The 15537-nt window shown below is 42.6% G+C and overlaps 1 protein-coding gene across 2 annotated transcripts in view; it reads right to left on the bottom strand.

Moving 5' to 3' along the window:
- LOC114647552 (myotonin-protein kinase) overlaps nucleotides 1–15537 on the bottom strand; it is a 437098-nt gene that overhangs the window by 184321 nt on the left and 237240 nt on the right. The window lies entirely within an intron of this gene.

The raw sequence follows: 15537 nt of genomic DNA on the forward strand, positions 1-15537 counted from the left end.
CATCTATCCATCCATTCATTATACAATACAATACCATTTATTTTTGTAGAGATTTCCTTTGTTAGGGCACTGTGCTATCAGGTGCTTGTTATTTTCAGTTTCTTTATTTTCCAAGTGAATGGGGTGGCCCGGCTGGCACTCTAACATTTCTTTTTGACTCCTGCCCTTCCCTCGACTGATGACATATGACACCATACCAGTTGCTTCAGGACTTGAAATGACTACGAAAAACGTAAGTAAAATCCAACAATGCCACCTGCATGTATAAACCTAACCCTGTCCAAAAGGGGCTTTTGTCCAATTATTAATAATTAGGCTAATGTAAAAAAAACTGAGGCTTTCCTGGACAACAAAAAGTTGGCCTTGTAGTTTCCATGCTAATATTGAGGATTTGAGGCTGATCTCTTTGAGATTCCAATGTTCCAGACATTGCTGCAAACTGAACTTGAGCAATACTGAAGCTGATTTAGAGCCTTTTCAGTTTGGAAGTCAACAGAGCCATCCTACAATGAACGTACTGTTGATCAACTTTGACGTATTTACGGTGTGTGTAACGCCGCAGATGTTAAGAGCTCAGTGCTTACGTTAAATACAGCTGACTTTGCCAAGGCCTTCGACACTGTGGGTTACACAACACCCTCCTGGCTTAAATGGACCTTCATTTATTTGCCATTATTGCTACTACTTGTATTTTTTGTCCTTTTCTGACTATCTTTATATATAATACGCTACCGTGGCTGTCATTTTGTCTGTCCAGGATTTTAAATCACCTGTAGCTTGCAAACTATTTGATCAATTGACCTGAAATTTGGTACACATATACTACATGGCGTCTGCTATCCGCTTTCGGGGTGATGATTGACCTCCAAGGTTATTCCTCTTTTCATTTTTATTTTACTTTATTGTAGAATCAATTCTCGGCAGCAGCCAACAGGGTGGTCGTGAGGCACATGTGTACGAGTGCCATTCTCATCCCTACCACCTTCACCACCACTTCCCCTACCTCTTCATATCTTAAATCATTCTTGAGGCAGATTAAAGACTTAAGTGAACGCTTAATTGAAAAATTAAAGCAAACGTATCAAGTAATTGCAACACAAACACTGACTTAATCAGTTTTAACGTGAAAAGATGCCGATGTAAGAAGAGAAAAAGTGGGCTGGTAATGTGGACAAAACAAGAGCTGCTCTGGAAGCTGCGCTTTACGCTCAGCAGATGCCACTGCTTTTCTTTTTCTCTCTGCCATGTCACCTCCTATCATTTGTTCTGCCTGTGCAATTTACCGTAAGGAAAATGTGGACCCTGATAACTTTGCGGAGGTTCCACACCACACTCTTTTTGCTTCACGTGCAATTTGTTTCACGCTCAGCTGATGCCGCTGCTCTTCTCTTTCTCTCTGCCTTGTCACCTTCTCAATGCAATTTTCCATATGGAAGACACAAACCCTGATAAGCATGTGTATGTCCCCACTAGCCATATTTGTTTGCTTCACTAGTTAGTATCACGACATAAACTTTTGATTAAAACCAAGGCCCCAGTCCCATTAGTTTGTGAGTAATCTCGTGATAGTTTTTAGTAGTTTTTTATATTGCATACTGTATATATCTTTATATATAATACGCTACCGTGGCTGTCCGTTTGTCTGTCCAGGATTTTAAATCACCTGTAGCTCGCAAACCGTTTGAACTATTGACCTGAAATTTGGTACACATATACTAAGTGATGTCTACTACCCGCTTTCGGGGTGATGATTGACCTCCAAGGTTATTCCTCTTTTTATTTTTATTTTATTTTATTGTAGAATCAGTTCTCGGCAGCAGCCAACAGGGCGGTCGTGAGGCACATGTGTATGGGTGCCGTTCTCATCCCTACCACCTTCACCATCACTTCCCCTACCTCTTCATATCTTAAATCATTCTTGAGGCAGATCGAAGACTTAAGTGCCAGCTTAACGAAAACATACTAAGTAATTGCAACACAAACACTGACTTAATCAGTTTTAATGTGAAAAGATGCCGACGGAAGAAGAGAAGCAGCGGCCGCTAGGGTGGAGAAAAGAAGAGCCGCTCAGGAAGCAGCAAGCGCATCAACCTCTGAGCAAACAAATGGTAAACGTACAGAGAAAGAGGAGGAAAACTAGGAATGGTCAAGTCAAGTGTATTCACTGCACGTTATCATGCAGTGCGCCATTACTAGTTGTTTTTATAATTTACTACTTTTGTATTTTCTGTTATTATGTTTAGTTATATGCCGTGACCCCTTAGTATCAGCATACAGCTGGAGGACTACCTCAAGTAGAATAGCGTCAGGTCCTTCAGATCTGTAAGTACGAGTAAAGGCAATTTGAAAATGATGCTGTATCCTCAATGCATTGAAACAGAAAGAATACAATGCATTCGCAATGGCTTATGGGTAATTCAAACACACACAGCAGTCTTCCATTAGCTGAGGTCAAATGAACATGGATGCTCTACTGCATGATTGCACCATTGTTGAACAATGCACTGTCACAGTGAGATTTGCTTGAGCAGAAGGAGGATGTTGGCTCAGTATGGAAGTGAGAATAGCAGGACTCAATGAAAAGATCATGAATAGGTAGAAAGGTTTGGAGCAGGAAGAAGAAGTGTAACTGATGAAGCTCGATGTGGTCGAACATCCCCATCGCACACACAAGTCCATGTAGACACGGCAGAGAAGGCCGACAGATAACGTTGTCGGCTATTGCTGCACATTTGGCTATCAGCTTTGGATCTGCACATGTCATAGTGCATGATGAGTTGGGGTACCATAGAATTTGGGCGACGTGGCTACCCAAACAGCATACTGATCTGACACAAGCCGACATCCTCCTGTGTAAATTTCTACAGGTTTCACTTTCTCTGCTCAAAGAAATCTCACCATGGCAGGTCGTCGTACCCCCCACCCCAGCAGAGCATCCATATTTATTTGACTTTGGCTTCATCTAGACCAGGGGTGGGCAAAGTCAGTCCTGGAGGGCTGCAGTGGCTGCAGGTTTTTGTTCCAACCCAGGTGCTTAATTTGAAAACAGTCCTTGCCAATAATTTACTTTCATGGCTTGTCAGTGCTTTAACTCTGCCATGTCAGGTCAGTCTCATATCCTCGATTTTCTTCCCCTTTCTAAGGATATCATACAAATGATCAGAAGGCTCAAATGGAGGAGTCATTCTCAGTCCTTCACTTTTTTCTCTTCACTTTCCTTCCATGTATTTAATTAAACCCAATAATGCATGATAAATACACACAGGTGGAAATGGAAACAAGCTAAACAGAGAACTGCTGGTCTCTTTTGTCATTTGCATCTTATTGCTAATAAGGAGCCATTAAAAACCGAGAATACAGCTATTGTGATATTTGCCCGGACACCACCAGTCGGAGACCATATCTTTATCAAATGTACTTTTATTTTCGTCTGTGCCACACAACAACATGACTCAGTCCCGCACAACAACACAGTGCCTTCAGCCCCAGTCACCTTTCTCCTGGGCCTTCTCTCTCCTCGTCCCTGGGCCACCTGTCTCCTCTCTCCAGGAGCTCCGTCTTTCTCCTCCCGACTCTTGCCTTGATTGAAGGGAGGCGGCTCCTTAAATAGACAGGCGGCTGATGACCACACCCGGCCACCTGCCATACTGTTTAAGATTAAAATAAGCAATAAGGGTTCAAAATCTTAACAAGTGAGGCCACTAAATCACAGAAGTGTTACTGGAGCAATAAGGGTTTCTTATTATTGGGCGGAGTGGTGGCTCTGAGGCTAAGGATCTGCGCTGGCATCCCGAAGGTTGCCGGTTTGAATCCCCGTCACTGCCAAAAGAGATGCCACTCTGCTGGGCCCTTAACCTGTACAATGGCTGACCCTGCGCTCTGACCCCAAGGGGTATGCGAAAAGATGCATTTCACTGCGTGTTGTCCTGTATAACTATGTATGTGACAAATAAATAAAGAATTAAGAATTATTAAGAAATTATGGGTTGGAACAAAAACCTGCAGCCACTGCGGCCCTCTAGGAACGACTCTGCCCACCCTGATGTAGACAAACTCAATCCTGGGGACCCACTGTGGCTGCAGGTTTTTGTTTCAACCAACTTCTGTTTTTCATCGGACTCTTTGCCTAATTAAGTGAGTCGTCACTTCCCAATTTCTTTGTTTTGGACTCAATGTAGAAATTACAAACTAAGTCTGGTATATTTTTATTAAAATGTAATAAGCAGTTATATGGGGAATATGTCTTTTTTTTTTTAAGTCGTTAATATTATTTTCAACCTGATGTTCATTCTTCTTTTCCGGTTGTTCTGGTTATTTAATTGATTATTTATTAATTAGTGGGTCTGACACTGAAGTCGTTGCTCTTTTCATTACTCTGCTATGCTGGTTGTTAATTGTCACTATTCGGGTTAAATGAAGGGAGAAAACTACACAGAAAAAGGGGGAAATAATAGGAAAAAGAACAAAAGAGAGTTAAGCAATTATAGCTTTAGAAAAAAATAGAAATATTTCTAAATGTCTTATAAATGTAAAAACCATACTGTTGTTTTTCTGAATGCAGAATAAGAATAAAAAAGAGCAGCTAATTAAATGAGATTGTTATCTCCAATTGTGAATCTGGTTGGAACAAAAACCTTTAGCCACACGGGGTCCCCAAGACCGAGTTTGGGAACCACTGGTCTAGACTAATGGCAAAGTGCTGTTTTAGGTGTGTTCAGACTACCCATAAGCCATCACGAATGTCTTATATTGCATCAGTTTCTATCTGTGGTAGATAATTTGCATAATTTTCAAATTGTTTTCACTTTTTGATTACTTCTGACCTTGAAGTATTTTGCACACCGCACTTTGACATTCTTTGATATCCTTCCGCTGTGAAACATTCTGATCTGTCATTATTTACACGTCTTAAACAACTATCATCATACACTGATCATTTCTGTATTATCTATATCTATTTATTTATTATATTACATATTTATTGACAATATTTAGGTATCTAGACTGCATAATACCATACATTGCATCAATGTTCATATTGCCTACTACACGTCAATATTGCTGCTACTTCTTTGTCTTGTCTCTGCACAATGTCTTGTCTTGTTTGTGTTTTAATTTTAAATTTAAATTTTAATTCTATTTTTAATTTGTTATTTGCACTTCATGTTGTTACACTGTGGACCCTGAACTTCGCAATTTCGTCTATCTGTATACTTGTATATGGCTGAGATGACAATAAATTTCGCTTTGACTTTGATTTACCCAGGATGTCCACTTCCACTACATGCCATGCCTGTCTGACCAATGAGCCTTGCGGTTCTTCTTCATATTTTATTGCCCATACATTTGTTGGTCAGGTTAACTGGCCAAATCTCTAAATCTGCCCAGTGTAAGTAGTTGGGTCATGAAGGTGCCTTGCAATGGACTGGAACTCCAAGCCTTGGCTGATTCCTGTGTAATAATAAATCCAGGGCACCAGCGACCACCAGGGGTACAAAGTGCATGGATGACTGTCTTGGAGGATACTGCAGGGCTTGGGAAGGTAAAAAGTGCAAGTGCTGAAATCGAAGATCTCACTTCTCTATAGGATTCTTGCACCTGAACTATGATCAAAGGGGCTCTGAAGGACACACAGCGTGTGCTAAAGAAGGAGATGAATGAAGGAAAGGAAGCTTACAAAGCAAAACTAGAAAATGAAGGTTGTCTGGAATTGGACTGGGTATCCAGGGCTCAGGTGCTAGAAGGGGTTGTTGGCAAAGCTAATGACCCTGAATCCATTTTTTAATTGATTCCCCCCCTCTGCCACCTTCTTCCAATGACCAGTTCGACCAAACCATCCCTACTACATGAACAACTCCTACCACATTAACTGGAATGGCCAGTGACAAGCCCACCTCTGACCATCAGTGTAGACTGAAGACCAAGTAAGGAGGCAACTGGGGAAGCTGCAGGACCAGATGGAGTTGGTCGTCAAGTTCTTAAAGCCTATTTAAAATGATTCTGTAAAAAGCCACATTTCCCACTGGGGACAAATAAAGTTCTATTCTATTCTATCAGAAACTATGGGGCATATGTCACAAGCAGCATGTGAGGTCATCACCAAGAATGCAAATGGTGACATCATCAGGTGGTCAAAATACCAGAAACTCGAGACTGGAACACAGAGAATTTAGAATTCAGAAGAAGATCACAGAGATAACAAAGAAAGAGAGAAGGTCTGCTTACATGTCAAACATCACATTAACTGCCAAGACTGAATACCTGAAAGTGTTTGAGGAAGTTAGTGATCACAATTATAACACCTAAATGCGTAATGTTTAGAAAATGTTGTGCATGGTGGAAATTCCCGAAGTCTGAAAGCTGGCAAATGCTGTTCCATTGTATAGAAGAGGTCATCATGCCAATCCAAATACCCATAAGCTAGTAAGCTTCACCTGCATCACCGGGAAATGAAGAGAAAAGACTAAGTGACGCATATTGTGCTAGTGAGCAGTCAACATGGCGTTAAGGGAGATTGTGTTTCAATAATATGCTGGAATTCTATGAGGAAGCAACAAAAGTACATGATATGTCATTCCTTTTCAGAACACTTTTGATCCCAAGTCCCACATGAGCCGTAGCCACTGCGGCCCTCCAGGACCATGATTGAGGACCACTGATTGCAGACTTATCTGGAAGAATCCCAGCCCACCTGTTATAAGTCAATGACTAACTGATGTTCTATAGCAGGGGTGGTCAAATCCAATCCTGGAGAGCCACAGTGGTTTTCATTCTCTCTATTTTCTCAATTAGTGACTAGTTTTTGCTACCAATGAACTTCATTTTATTGATTTGCTATTTAAGACTCAGACCCTTTAAATCAGGGCTGAGCAACGTTGGTCCTGTGGAGGGGCTGCCCACCCCACCCTGCAGTGGCTTCAGGTTTTTGTTCCAACCCAATTGCTTCCTGAGAAATCATTCATTGCTGATGACACACTTATTGCTCAAGTGACATTTTTCTACTTCATTTTAGTGGTCTCGCTTATTAAGGCTCCCCACCCTTAATTGCTTATTTCAGTCTTAAATGGCTTCATTCCCTGTTTTTAATGGCTCCTTATTAGCAATAAGATGTAAATGACAAAGAAGCCAGCAGTTCTGCATCTGCCTTCTGCCCATTTCCACCCGTGCGTAGTCATCAGTCACTATTTGGTTTAATTAAGTACTCACAAGGAAATTGAAGAGGAAGTGATGACCTGGAAATTATTCATCTGTTTTAGGCTCCAGATCAGTTAGACGATACAAGCATCATTCTTCTCCTTCTTCTTCTTCGGTCAACAGTAGCCCAATTTTCGCCAGCACCCTTTTGGCTAACAGTACTGGTGGTGGTCGTTGTTAACCCGGGGCTCGACCGATTTGGTATGGAAATTTGTATTGCTGTCCGCATATTGATTTGGCAAAATTTTAAACCAGATGCCCTTCCTGACATAACCCTCCCCATTTATCTGGGCTTGGGACCAGCACAAAGAAACACACTGGTATGTGCATCCCCTGTGGCTGGCGTCATTAACAAAAGAAAAATGAACTGACATGGCAGAATTATAACACTATGAAATTCAATAAGACCTTTTATTGGTGAGGACTGGCTTCTAATTAAGCAAACGGGTTGGAACAAAAACCTGCAGCCACCCCTATAAATTATTTGAAAGTGGGAAAAAAAACCCTCAAATTCTCACTTAGAGGATCTGTTCAAAACTTTTTAAAAATACAGCAAGATCTAATGAATACAATTTTAGAAGAAGCATTCCTATTGAGAGAAAGATTGTTTTTCCCTTTTCTTTTTCCTAATTATTTTAACCCGTGCTGTTGGAGCTCCCTGCAGTGGGCTGGCGCCCTGCCCGGGGATTGGTTCCTGCCTTGTGCCCTGTGTTGGCTGGGATTGGCTCCAGCAGACCCCCGTGACCCTGTGTTAGGATACAGCGGGTTGCATAGTGGATGGATGAGCTCCTCTCTTTCTCCCCGGCGTGGGTTGAATTCTGCTTTACGTTTTTTGACTTTTGGTTTCTACTTTAACTTTCTGATTTTTTTTTTTTTTAGTTTGACTGTGAATAACATCAAGACAGTCCGGGTTAGCACCACGATCCCTGGTTACTTCCAGGAGCTTTTTGAACTGTTGATTACATGCCCGGGCAAATGAGGACACATACAGTCAGCAAGGGGTTGGTACAAAGTGGAGGAGCGCTTTCTAAAAGAGACTTCTTTCTAAAAAAAAAGTGATGTCTTCCCCTGCTGAACCCCCAGACAAGATTTGTGCAGCCAGAGGAGACCAACAGGGGCAGTCAATTATAACACAACTCGGGTCCCCTGCCTGTGCCAAGCTCCAGGTAGGGCGTCACACAACGCCTTGCTCCTCCGACTCCCGCTGCCACTCCTACTGCTGGAGCGGTGGTTCACGTCTGCTTCCCCAAATTGCTCTGCAGCAGTGACACGTGCCCTTCAAGTGCCAGCTTTGCACTTCTGTGAGGACCGTCTTTCTGACTGCCTGCTTGTGTTCCATCGTACAGACTCCTCCTCCTCCTCGATTCGGACTCTTTTCATTTTTCTTTCGATTCCTTTTCTCTCTTTCACCCAATTCTGCCATGTAGCCTCTCTTTATGGAAACAACTGGCTGCAGGTGCTGTCCTTTTCCTCCTCCTCCAAGGTGTGACCCACTCGCTTCTGCATGTGAAGACGCGATCAGCCAAGCACCCCAATCAACCTCGGAGTGGTGAGTACTCACTCGCACCCGCTCAGAGCCTCGGAGACTTGCGATTATTTATTAATTACACACTTTGCTACAGACATCTTATCACAATCTCTTTGTTGTAAAAGTTTGACTTGATTGTTTGCAAGGTCATTTTCTTGAAATCTCCTTCTTCTTTCGGCTGCTCCCTTTTAGGGGTCGCCACAGCAGCTCATCCCTCTCCATCTATCCTTGTCTCGCACACCCATCACCTGCATGTCCTCTCTCAACACATCCATAAACCTCCTCTTTGGCCTTCCTCTTTTCCTCTTGCCTGGTGGTTCCATCCTCAACATTCAGATGTACCCTTCATCTCTCCTCTGCATGTGTCCCAACCATCTCAATCGAGCCCCTCTCACTTGGTCACCGTACCTGTGTTGTCCCTCTAATCTACTCATTCCTAATCCTGTCTACCCTCATCTCTCTGAGTGAATATCGTAGCACCTTCAACTCGGCCACTTCCAGCTCTGCCTCCTGTCTATTTGTCAGAGTCACCGTCTCCAGACCATACAACACAGCTGGTGTCACTATTGTTTTATGGACCTTGCCTTTCACTCTTTCAGATACTCTTCTGCCACACATCACTCCTGCCACTCTTCTCCATCCACTCTACATTGCCTGCACTCTTTCTTCACCTCTCTGCTGCACTCTCCATTACTTTGGACTGTTGAACCCAAGTATTTAAACTCATCGACCTTCACCTCCTCTGCTCTTCTCAGTCGCACTGGGGCTTTTAGTAGCTTGGAGACCAAAACTGCACCCAGTACTCCAGATGAGGCCTCACCAGTGTGTTATAAAGCTTCAGCAGAACCTCCTGGGTCTTGTACTCCACACATCAAGGCGCTATATAACCTGACATTCTGTTAGCCTTCCTAGTGGCTGTCTGACAGTTAATAGCATCAAGTCCACTATGACTCCTAAATCCTTCTCATAAGGTGGACTCTCGATTTTCAGACCTCCCATTGTGCATTCAAACCTCACATTTTTACTTCCTATGTGTAATACTTTACATTTACTGACAATAAATTTCATCTGCCACAAATCTGCCCAAGTCTGTCTGCTGTCCAAGTTCCTCTCTGATGACTCTACAGATTATCTGCCAATCCACTTATTTTGGTATCATCTGCAAACTTAACCAGCTTGTTACTTCTATTCCTATCCAAATCATTTATAAATATTAAAAATAGCAGCGGCCCTAGCACTGACCCCTGTGGACACCACTCTTAACATCACCCAGTTCTGATGAGGTTCCTCACACCATCACCCTCTGCTTCCTGTGTTTGAGCCAATATCTGCTGTGAATCTAAAATGAAATCCCTGCTGTGACTTAAAAATAAACATGAGAGCACTGATGCCAACTTGTTAACAGTAAATTTCACACCAACGTTGGAACGTCTTTCTTCATGTGAAGAACTATAGACACATGGAACATCAGGCTATATCAAAAAAGGAAATGCAATTTAAAACTTAAGCACTAACCACAACAGATAGAGGCTGTTCACAATGGCTTATGGGTAGTTCAAACACTCACAGGGTGTTAGTCTACTTGGAGCCAAAGTCAAATGAACACATAGAGTGCATCCGGAAAGTATTCACAGCGCATCACTTTTTCCACATTTTGTTATGTTACAGCCTTATTCCAAGATGGATTAACTTCGTTTTTTTCCTCAGAATTCTACACACAACACCCCATAATGACAACGTGAAAAAAGTTTACTTGAGGTTTTTGTAAATTTATTAAAAATAAAAAAATTGAGAAAGCACATGTACATAAGTATTCACAGCCTTTGCCATGAACCTCAAAACTGAGCTCAGGTGCATCCTGTTTCCCCTGATCATCCTTGAGATGTTTCTGCAGCTTCATTGGAGTCCACCTGTGGTAAATTCAGTTGGTTGGACATGATTTGGAAAGGCACACACCTGTCTATATAAGGTCCCACAGTTGACAGTTCATGTCAGAGCACAAACCAAGCATGAAGTCAAAGGAATTGTCTGTAGACCTCTGAGACAGGATTGTCTCGAGGCACAAATCTGGGGAAGGTTACAGAAAAATTTCTGCTGCTTTGAAGGTCCCAATGAGCACAGTGGCCTCCATCATCTGTAAGTGGAAGAAGTTCGAAACCACCAGGACTCTTCCTAGAGCTGGCCGGCCATCTATACTGAGCAATTGGGGGAGAAGGGCCTTAGTCAGGGAGGTGACCAAGAACCCGATGGTCACTCTGTCAGAGCTCCAGAGGTCCTCTGTGGAGAGGGGAGAACCTTCCAGATGGACAACCATCTCTGCAGCAATCCACCAATCAGGCTTGTATGGTAGAGTGGCCAGACGGAAGCCACTCCTTAGTAAAAGGCACATGGCAGCCCACCTGGTGTTTGCCAAAAGGCACCTGAAGGACTCTCAGACCATGAGAAACAAAATTCTCTGGTCTGATGACACAAAGATTGAACTCTTTGGTGTGAATGCCAGGTGTCGCGTTTAGAGGAAACCAGGCACCGCTCATCACCAGGCCAATACCATCCCTACAGTGAAGCATGGTGGTGGCAGCATCATGCTGTGGGGATGTTTTTCAGCGGCAGGAACTGGGAGACTAGTCAGGATAAAGGGAAAGATGACTGCAGCAATGTACAGAGTCATCCTGGATGAAAACCTGCTCCAGAGCGCTCTTGACCTCAGACTGGGGCGACGGTTCATCTTTCAGCAGGACAACGACCCTAATCACACAGCCAAGATATCAAAGGAGTGGCTTCAGGACAACTCTGTGAATGTCCTTGAGTGGCCCAGCCAGAGCTCAGACTTGAATCTGATTGAACATCTCTGGAGAGATCTTAAAATGGCTGTGCACCAACTTGATGGAGCTTGAGAGGTGCTGCAAAGAGGAATGGGCGAAACTGGCCAAGGATAGGTGTGCCAAGCTTGTGGCATCATATTCAAAAAGACTTGAGGCTGTAATTGCTGCCAAAGGTGCATCGACAAAGTATTGAGCAAAGGCTGTGAATACTTATGTACATGGGATTTCTCAGTTATTTTATTTTTAATAAATTTGCAAAAACCTCAAGTAAACTTTTTTCACGTTGTCATTATGGGGTGTTGTGTGTAGAATTCTGAGGAAAAAAAATGAATTTAATCCATTTTGGAATAAGGCTGTAACATAACAAAATGTGGAAAAAGTGATGCACTGTGAATACTTTCCGGATGCACTGTATGCTCCACTGCGGGATTTCACCATTTGGTGAGCAACACTCTGAAATGAGATGTCTTTAGGCAAAGGGAGTGAGGAGACTGGGAGCATACACTGATTACAGCACGTCGCCGCACCCACCACACGATGAACCATCTGGATTAGGACACGAGTGCAGCGGGTGACACCTTAGCACCACACTGAACAGTGTGAGGTTTGTTAGGGTAGCTGGAGTGCCAATCGTGCCACCAACCCCCAAGTTTTCCCTTCAAGTTGGAGGAGCTGCTTGAGGTGCTGGATTCAGATTAATATCATACCCAGGATAGAGCAATGTTAGGTTAAGGGCCTTACTGAGGTGCCCAACAGAGTCGAGTCACTTCTGGCATTTATGGGATTCGAACCGGCAACCTTCTGATTGACAGCACAGATCCCTAACTCTGCTCAGAGGGAGTGTAACCTGCTGAAATTCACCAAGGGATCAATTTCATATACATAACACTGGGTCATTTTCATAAGTAAATAAACAGGATTAATATTTTTTGTGTCATTTGTTTAATTGGGTTCTCTTTATCTAGTTTAAGGTCATATTTACACAGAAAAACTGCAGCAAATTCAAAGGAATTCACAAACTTTCTAGGACCTCTGAATTAAGTGAAGATTTAATTATACATTACAAAGGTGAATGTGACACAAGAGCTTTGACACTTAAGTGGACCAAAGCATGATTTTAGGTACCATCTATTATATAGCGCCTATCTATCTTTTGAGGAAGCTGGTCCGACACAGACAGGTAGACATGTTTAAAGCACCACCACACATTTATTATACAACTAATATATACAAGTAAAGTGCCACACAACCCCAAAACTCCCCCAAACGTCCAGGCCTCACGATGCCTCTCTCTTCTCTTCAGGCCTCTTCCACTCCTCTCCTCCAAGACTTTGTCTACTCCGCTCCCAACTCCAGCCACTGAACGGAGGGAGACAGCCCCTTTTATAATCACCTGGATGTGCTCCAGCTGCCTCCCGATAAACTTCCGCCGACACTCCCCAGTGAGGCTGAAGTACCGGCTGCACACCCAGAAGTGCTCCGGGTGTCCCTGGTCGTCTTCCCCTTTCCGGGTGTGGCGGAAGTGCTGAGGACCAGGGCTTTCCAGGCATCCGGGTGGCCCCTGGCAGTGACCATGGGCCCCTATAGGGTTGAGCTTCCAAGCTCAGTTCCCGTGGTCCCCAAAGCCACCAGGGTGGTTGTCCCCTCGCGGTTTGGAGGAGGCGTAATCCCTCCTCCGGTCCTTCTGGGCATCCCGGCAGGGTGCCACCCCTAGCCACTTGCCACACTATCTATCTATCTATCTTACAATGCCTTTCCTACAGTATCTGTCTATCAATTATATATAGTGCCTTATCTATCTATCTGTCATATAGTGCCTTTCATATCTATCTATCTACAGTGGTGTGAAAAACTATTTGCCCCCTTCCTGATTTCTTATTCTTTTGCATGTTTGTCACACAAAATGTTTCTGATCATCAAACACATTTAACCATTAGTCAAATATAACACAAGTAAACACAAAATGCAGTTTGTAAATGGTGGTTTTTATTATTTAGGGAGAAAAAAAAATCCAAACCTACATGGCTCTGTGTGAAAAAGTAATTGCCCCCTGAACCTAATAACTGGTTGGGCCACCCTTAGCAGCAATAACTGCAATCAAGCATTTGCGATAACTTGCAATGAGTCTTTTACAGCGCTCTGGAGGAATTTTGGCCCACTTATCTTTGCAAAATTGTTGTAATTCAGCTTTATTTGAGGGTTTTCTAGCATGAACCGCCTTTTTAAGGTCATGCCATAGCATCTCAATTGGATTCAGGTCAGGACTTTGACTAGGCCACTCCAAAGTCTTCATTTTGTTTTTCTTCAGCCATTCAGAGGTGGATTTGCTGGTGTGTTTTGGGTCATTGTCCTGTTGCAGCACCCAAGATCGCTTCAGCTTGAGTTGACGAACAGATGGCCGGACATTCTCCTTCAGGATTTTTTGGTAGACAGTAGAATTCATGGTTCCATCTATCACAGCAAGCCTTCCAGGTCCTGAAGCAGCAAAACAACCCCAGACCATCACACTACCACCACCATATTTTACTGTTGGTATGATGTTCTTTTTCTGAAATGCTGTGTTCCTTTTACGCCAGATGTAACGGGACATTTGCCTTCCAAAAAGTTCAACTTTTGTCTCATCAGTCCACAAGGTATTTTCCCAAAAGTCTTGGCAATCATTGAGATGTTTCTTAGCAAAATTGAGACGAGCCCTAATGTTCTTTTTGCTTAACAGTGGTTTGCGTCTTGGAAATCTGCCATGCAGGCCGTTTTTGCCCAGTCTCTTTCTTATGGTGGAGTCGTGAACACTGACCTTAATTGAGGCAAGTGAGGCCTGCAGTTCTTTAGACGTTGTCCTGGGGTCTTTTGTGACCTCTCGGATGAGTCGGCTCTGCGCTCTTGGGGTAATTTTGGTCGGCCGGCCACTCCTGGGAAGGTTCACCACTGTTCCATGTTTTTTCCATTTGTGGATAATGGCTCTCACTGTGGTTCGCTGGAGTCCCAAAGCTTTAGAAATGGCTTTATAACCTTTACCAGACTGATAGATCTCAATTACTTCTGTTCTCATTTGTTCCTGAATTTCTTTGGATCTTGGCATGATGTCTAGCTTTTGAGGTGCTTTTGGTCTACTTCTCTGTGTCAGGCAGCTCCTATTTAAGTGATTTCTTGATTGAAACAGGTGTGGCAGTAATCAGGCCCGGGGGTGGCTACGGAAATTGAACTCAGGTGTGATACACCACAGTTAGGTTATTTTTTAACAAGGGGGCAATTACTTTTTCACACAGGGCCATGTAGGTTTGGATTTTTTTTCTCCCTAAATAATAAACACCATCATTTAAAAACTGCATTTTGTGTTTACTTGTGTTATATTTGACTAATGGTTAAATGTGTTTGATGATCAGAAACATTTTGTGTGACAAACATGCAAAAGAATAAGAAATCAGGAAGGGGGCAAATAGTTTTTCACACCACTGTATCTATCTATCTATCTATCTATCTATCTATCTATCTATCTATCTATCTATCTATCAGTGCATTTCCTACAGTATCTGTCTATCAATTATATATAGTGCCTTATCTATCTATCTGTCTATGTCATATAGTGCCTTTCATATCTATTTATCTATATCTATTATATAGTGCTTGTCCTATCTATCTATCTATCTATCTATCTATCTATCTATCTATCTATCTATCTATCTATCTGTTAGATAGATAGATATGAAAGGCACTATATAACAGATAGATAGATAGATAGATAGATAGATAGATAGATAGATAGATAGATAGATAGATAGATAGATAGATAGATAGATAGATAGATAGATAGATAGATAGGACAAGCACTATATAATAGATATAGATAAATAGATATGAAAGGCACTATATATCTATCTATCTATCATATAGTGCCTGTCCACTCTATCTGTCTATCTATCTATCTATAAATCCATCCATTATATAGCGCCTGTCTGTCCCATTTAAACATTTGTACTCATGTCACACATTACC

This window comes from Erpetoichthys calabaricus, chromosome 1 (assembly GCF_900747795.2).
Source record: "Erpetoichthys calabaricus chromosome 1, fErpCal1.3, whole genome shotgun sequence".
Lineage (NCBI taxonomy): Eukaryota > Metazoa > Chordata > Cladistia > Polypteriformes > Polypteridae > Erpetoichthys > Erpetoichthys calabaricus.